This window comes from Eptatretus burgeri, chromosome 11, assembly GCF_056783735.1.
Source record: "Eptatretus burgeri isolate ZD-2024b chromosome 11, Ebu_testis_v1, whole genome shotgun sequence".
Taxonomy (NCBI): domain Eukaryota; kingdom Metazoa; phylum Chordata; class Myxini; order Myxiniformes; family Myxinidae; genus Eptatretus; species Eptatretus burgeri.
Genome location: NC_140971.1, coordinates 12,707,613 through 12,714,278, shown reverse-complemented (window position 1 = coordinate 12,714,278; position 6,666 = coordinate 12,707,613). Strand labels below are relative to the sequence as shown.

Sequence of the window (6,666 nt, the reverse complement as noted above, 5' to 3'; positions counted from 1 at the left end):
GGTGAGAGAGTTATCCCTGGCACCCTGAACAAAATACAAATTTTGCTTCAACTTCAGTCGAACATCAGGCTTGGTCAGCTGGTTTATGAAAGACTTGGCCCCCAATCTTTCCTCAGCGGACCCACAAGGATGGTAGGTAATTGGTGCCCTTGAAGCTGCAGTAGTCAACGGCACGTAAAAGACAAAGTAGAATTGGAAAAGAAAGCCGGGAAGATCGCAGCTCGGGAAGTACATGAAAGGGTTTGTAAGTTGCACGTTGGATTTGAAAATACGTTGTCCCTAGTGCATGCAATTGCATTTTGACACTGGTGATTGAATGTGATACAATCGGAAGCTGGTATTCCGGTGAAGTTTGTTGTGTGCTCGTTTTGTGTTTGATCAAGATTCCTTGAACCACACAAATGAAAAAATATAAAATCCTCATTTCTATTTGGCTCATTCTTGGCTTTTGATATCTTAAGCTTCAAAATAAAAACAAAGTAGAATTGAGAAATGAGTAAGCCAAGTGGTTTTCCATTCTATAAGGTTCGGACATACATACATATATATATATATATATATATATATATATATATATATATATATATATATATATACATACATACATACATAGAATTGCCAAATTTTAGTACGAGGGTACACCTTGCGTTTGTAAGTTCCATGATATTTACTTTTTTGAAAGTTTTCGTGTGAAGTGGAGCAATGTTTGGCGCAAAAAACAACAAACAAATAAAAAAACAACACATGAAGCAACGTCGCAAGGCAAAGTGTAGCCTGAGGGGATAAAGGTGGGAGCAACTAGTGGCTGGGAGGAGTTCTACCTTGGACTTCGGTGTGGAAGGTCACATGTACGTTACAAGAAGTGCCGGAGAATTTCCGCGAAGAAGACCCTTCCCGCCATGAGAGCCCGGGGGATTCCCACCGTCACCCGGACGAGACTTCGAAGAGCTTGGAGCTGACCTTACTGTGCAGAGATGTCGCATTTCCCTTGTCAGCTACGCTTGGGTCACATGGTCCATGTCTGGGTCACAAGGGTATTCCTTGTCTCGTCACTTCTCCCTGGTCCTTCTTCTGTGGCGTGCCAGAGGCCTTAAAAGGGAGCTCAAGCATTCAGACCAACTCACTGTTGTAATCTATCCCTTGATACCCTACAAAATATTATATATGATGTGTTTTTTCTGATTTACGATTTATAAAGTAGGTAATTTTGCGATTAAAAGTCAACCTTCTTTTCCTTCATGCTAAGCCATGACGTTACACCTGGAAGTCGACGGCCATATTTGTACTGTCTCTGGGTTACATCGCAGTATGATTGAACTCAAACGTCGAATAATTTTTGACTTTCCACAAAAAATACCGAGTCGATGCGTTCTCCGTGGTTGTAGTAATACAGACCGAGATGGACGATGCTACACCAAAGGTCGAAACACTCTAAGTTTGCCAGAAATTGGACGAGGCTTGTCCGAAATACCCGCGCGTGGATCGGGCCTAGAAGATGGTCGCTTTTGTGCTCGGAACATTACAGGAGTACCATAATGAAACCACAGAGATGGCTAGATCTTGTGGTTATCCGCCACAATTAGGAGAGTATGCCATCTCGACGATTAAGCAGAAGAAACAGCAGTCACTCGAAACTAACGCCATCTCTCCCCAGGTACCGGCCTATGTACACGGATGATTTGAGTAGTAAATCAAAGACCTGTCGCCATTGCCCATCAGTTACCAGAGGATTAATGGAAAAATAGTCAATTATCAACACAAATTCCTACAAATTAAAAGAACCACAATCAATTTATAGTGGAGAGAAAGTAAGTATGTATGTAACATCATCTACTCCTCCGAGAGAATATGATCTTGGACACTAACACTTGAAGGGTCCCCCCTCTCCACAATCCCCCATCAACCATCATCCCCACAATACCATCCCCCCATCACCCTGTAGACATTGTGTGTGAATTTCCACTCATGTGTGGTCATTCGGTGGTGAGATGAATCCTGGCAGTCTCCAAGTCTCCATTATGCTCAGCAAACGTAGTGACGGGAGTTATGGCGAAAGCAGCAGAGACGTGCGTGGCCAATGCTCCTCCGAATCCGGGTCTAAAATGGCGGCGGGAAATACGTCATGAAATGTGGTGGTTCCACCGAGGTGCAGCGAATGTTCATCGAAACCCGGGTCGAATACCAAGGCCTATGAAGTGAGGAACGTTCGTCTGGTCGACGAGAGTGATCCCCCGGAAACAAGTTAGGAAATCACTGTGGTCACGAGGGAAAATGAAGAGGATGGAGAAGAGGAATGACGAAAACCAAAAGATCTGAGCAGCACTGGTACTTGTTCCCATCGTGTGCTGCCTTTTTGGCTGCTGGTTGCATCATTAGTTAGGGGCGCAGCTATGCCGCTGATGCAGTGCCCCAATTACCAGTATACTGGTGTTCATTTCGTCGACCTTGGAAGGATGACAGGCTGAGTCAACCCCCTGGTGTTAATTCAGTGGAAAACGTCTCTCAAACTCAGGACCCGAGGATCCCAAGCCACCACCCTAACTGCTAAGCCAACACCAGGCTAACTGGTACCTGTTAAAGCTTCACCATCGAGTGGCTCTACACTCTCGTGCGGTACTTCTTCTCACTCTTTTTATCCATTTCCTGCCCTTGTTTCTGCACGTATGGAACAAACTTGGTGGATTAATTCTGCCTGCACCGGATGTACAAGTAGAAAATGATGCATGTAAAAAGATAGTCGCCACGACAACCATAACAATACCCACCACCACCCCGCACACCTTTCACAATCCCCCATCAACCATTCCACACCCCCTTCCCCTAGTTCCCAAGCACCACCCCCCTCCACTGGGGTAGGAAGTCAATACAACACAGCATGACAAAGCACCACAGCACGTGTCCATGTCATGTCAGGATATTTAAACGACGACTTTGGTCATCATTGGTTGGATGTTTATATGGTATGCCATCCCAACGAGGGTAAATAAGCTTGACGTCTGGCTAGGCGGCTCCATTTGGTTCAATTAATGATGACAATAAAATCTCTGTCTTTTGACATGAGTGGCTGGGCCGATGCTTCTGGTGTATGTATATATATATATATATATATATATATATATATATATATATATATATATATATATATATATATATATATATATATATATATACATATCAGAATAAAATCTTCAGTTTCTGTGGAATGTTTGGAGTGGACAAGGAAGACATGGGATGCAGTGTGACCACTCCTTGGCTTTTTTCACAAAATCTTGGATTTCTATAGGTTTTCTTGGAATATAGGTTTTCTATTATCATCGCTTTTCTGAAACCTTGTGAATTCTTGGCTTTTTTCATTGGCTCACCTTGGCATTTATGAAAATGAGGAGTGGTCACACTGATGGGATGGAGTAATGAAACTACAGGCAAACTTTAATGGCGTTACTTGTACATGAGTTTGAGCCTTTCATTGGGAAAACGACGAACCAGGTATAGAAAGTGGAGATCAGTACGTACATGGAGGGAAAAAATTATTTCAATAAGATGTGACATCTAAAGAGTCTGGCTATTTTCAGGGAGGTTTGGAACGGTGCAAACAGGAACATAAGCATGTGGAAATGTCTGAGTTTGGAAAGGAGAGAAAGTACAAGAGCGCTTTAGTGATGCGTATAGCTAATGAGGAGTGTTGGGAGAAGAAGAGAAGCAAGACAAAACAGGTATGATGATAGCCAAAGGATAGAAGGGGTGGAAGAAGCAAGAGTAGTAGATAATGCTGGTGGAAATGCATGCGCGAATGCTTGTTCTCAGGCAGCTCTCGGCCTTCTGTGAAGTTTAACATTGTTTAAACTTTTTATTTACTTATTTCCACGATTTATTCATGTTTGTCCTATTTTTCAGGTGTCACACAGTGATGAAGTCAACCAAAGGTACAACGTTGAAGATAGCGGAGGCTGAACACAGACATCCATGTGTGACGAGCTAAAATGTGCAATATGTCGTCTCGCGTTTCATCAGAGCAAAGAGTAATCTTGTCCCTCATGCAACTCATGGTTGATACTATTGGCTCCAATTTCATTGGGTAGACATGTTGCGTGTGCTTATATGTGCGAAAGAAATCATCATGTTGAGCAAGTTCGTTTTAATCACAGTTTTACTAACTCACTTGTTATCGTAAAGGTACTGATGTTTAAATAGATGAAAACCCCAGGAAGATGGTCCTGTCGTTGCGTCGACATCGCTTTGGTTATTCCCCAGCCTGTTGCGATGTGTGCATGCATTGTGGTGGCATTTCGATTACTTGCAGATGCGTAACTCCAAGAAGGTGCTCGAGGGAAGTGCGTGTTGTAGATTAATGTGCAGTGTCAGGGCAAGTTCATACAGTTCGCCTTCCTCTCTATTGGTTCCACTTTGGAATCCGTATTTTGAATCTTATTTTTGGCAGGGTTGTATCATCGAGATGGTTAGCTCACAGGTGGTAAAAATAACCTACTGTATCAATTTCATCAGTAAAACTACAGAGTTCATTGAACACTTTACCCCATGCAGTCTGGAGAAAAAGAACGTTTGAAGGGTCTTTTCAAGTCTTGCTTTCTGTTTCCGAGCATGATCCATATTTACTACGAGCTGCCATTTTGTCTGAATCTCGATACCCCCCCCCCCAATGCTGACAGCATGAGCGGCAAATTCGATTGGTTGAGATGGCGTAAAATGGCGTAAAATTTGTCTAAGTGCTGTCAAACTGAAAGTTTTTGCAAGTGCCAACAAGGTGATTTGTGTTCTAGTGTTGAAGTATACAATTCAATTGAAATAAAATAAAAGTTTTTAAAGGTTGAAGAAAACAAAATAAAACAAAATAAAACAAACTTACTCATGTTGGTGCACCATCTTGTACACCACCTTGTTTAGCATGTTAAACTCGTTATTTGTGACTGTTGCTTGTGTCCTTTATGACGTCTCTAAAAACAGTTCGTTTCCTGTTTTGAATGATCTTTAGTTTTGTTTGACTGCCAGACAGGCAGACAGAGTTTTTAAAAAACAAAAAAATACTTTACTATTTTTTGCGCATGCACCCGTGCAAGGCTCGGGACACGATTCTGTTCAATTTGCAAAATTCAAAGGTAAGGTACTGCTAAACTGCAGGTTCGTGTTTCAATTCACGACCTGCTTAGTGTTCAGAAATACTGTCCAACATTCAATTGAAATCAAGTAGTTTCGTGATCATAGACTGATGTCTGCGGACAGCCAGACAGAGCGAACCAATTGCTCAACGCCACTTTGCACTTTGCGCGCCAGGTAAAATTGCAGGACAATAGGGCTAGGACGTTAAAAATTTGTACACCAACGTCCTCTGACTACATATGAATTCTGCATCATCTGCAAGTCATGTGCTCATCGCTTTTCTACAAACAACTGAATTATTTACATTATGGATGATGCAAACGATGTAGAATTTTATTCGTAGCGTGTGCATGCAACATAATGAACCATTTGGTACATTACGGAGTAAGTTTTCGAGTTGCATTATTCAAAATCATGAATACGATTCATTACTTCTTTGCAACGTTCGCATCACAAATGATGAAATAATTATAATGATGGCCACAGTTCCACGACCGATTAAATTTCAGGAATTCCTGTTTTGTTTTGTTTTTGAACAATTACATTTACAACTTCATATTTATTGAAAATTGCAATCGTTTTTGCATCGATGTTGATATCATCTTTGTTACAGATAACACCGATAATTTTATTTGTCGCTCTCGGTAATGTGAAAGCTTTCAATACACAATCATGCAGATACATAAACATTAACATTGTTTGGTTTCGAATGAGTTTTTGTACATTTTAAAACATTTTGCGAGGGAGTAAGCATGCATGGTCAAAATTCATCAAAACATGTATATACGCAGATTATGTCAATGTAATGAAATAAATGAATAATCCCTTGGAAGAAGAAAACACCTGTTTGTTATTATTGATGATTCAAGACCACTAAGTTTTCAAAATTCTATGAGGAACGTTATGTGGAAAGAAGACGTACGAAACATAATCAATGAGTCTGTGTCATGAAGAAATAGTGTGAGTCTGACTGATATGTATCTAATCTGGATGAAAGCACATCACCTGCGATGGCCAGGTATAGGCCCAACGCTCGAGTGCCATCCATTTTCAGGGCCAGTTGATTCGACAGGTGAGTTGTTCCACTCTCCTTGGTGGATTCCGACTTCCATGGCTACCGCCCTGCTGTCTCGGCAAACCGACACCATTTGCCAGGTCTCCAATGAGCGTTCGTGTTCGCTTCATCCCGCAGCACTAGTTCTGCTTACCAAAAGTGCTCCACTGAACAGCTCGCATTTATTATCACCACCATTGCAGACAGGTCTGTGGTCTGTCTTCTATCCCCTCCTTTCTGGTCATCACTGCTCACCTCCACTCTTTCATTCTTCTTTTTTCACACCTGTGGAATCAACTTCCACATCCTCTTCAATGTCATTCTTCCCTCCAGGTGTTCAAAACAGCTGTTCACCACCACCTCTTATCTTCCCCCATCCAAAACCACAATCTTTTCTCCCCCCCCCCCGCTAATCCACCCCAAAACCACCTCCTTCAAATTCCCTGCTTTCCTTCCTGAAAGTCCCTGTCGTGTAAGGACCAGAAAGTCTCTGTTGT

General features: G+C 41.9%; 1 protein-coding gene across 1 annotated transcript in view; it reads left to right on the top strand.

The window, feature by feature from the left end:
- MBP (myelin basic protein) overlaps positions 1 to 5,955 on the top strand; it is a 48,440-nt gene extending 42,485 nt beyond the window's left edge. Inside the window, exon 6 of the mRNA XM_085845227.1 lies at positions 3,895 to 5,955. The gene's annotated coding sequence lies outside the window, so the exon portion shown is untranslated. The remainder of the gene's footprint in view (positions 1 to 3,894) is intronic.
- The last annotated feature ends 711 nt before the right edge of the window (positions 5,956 to 6,666 follow it).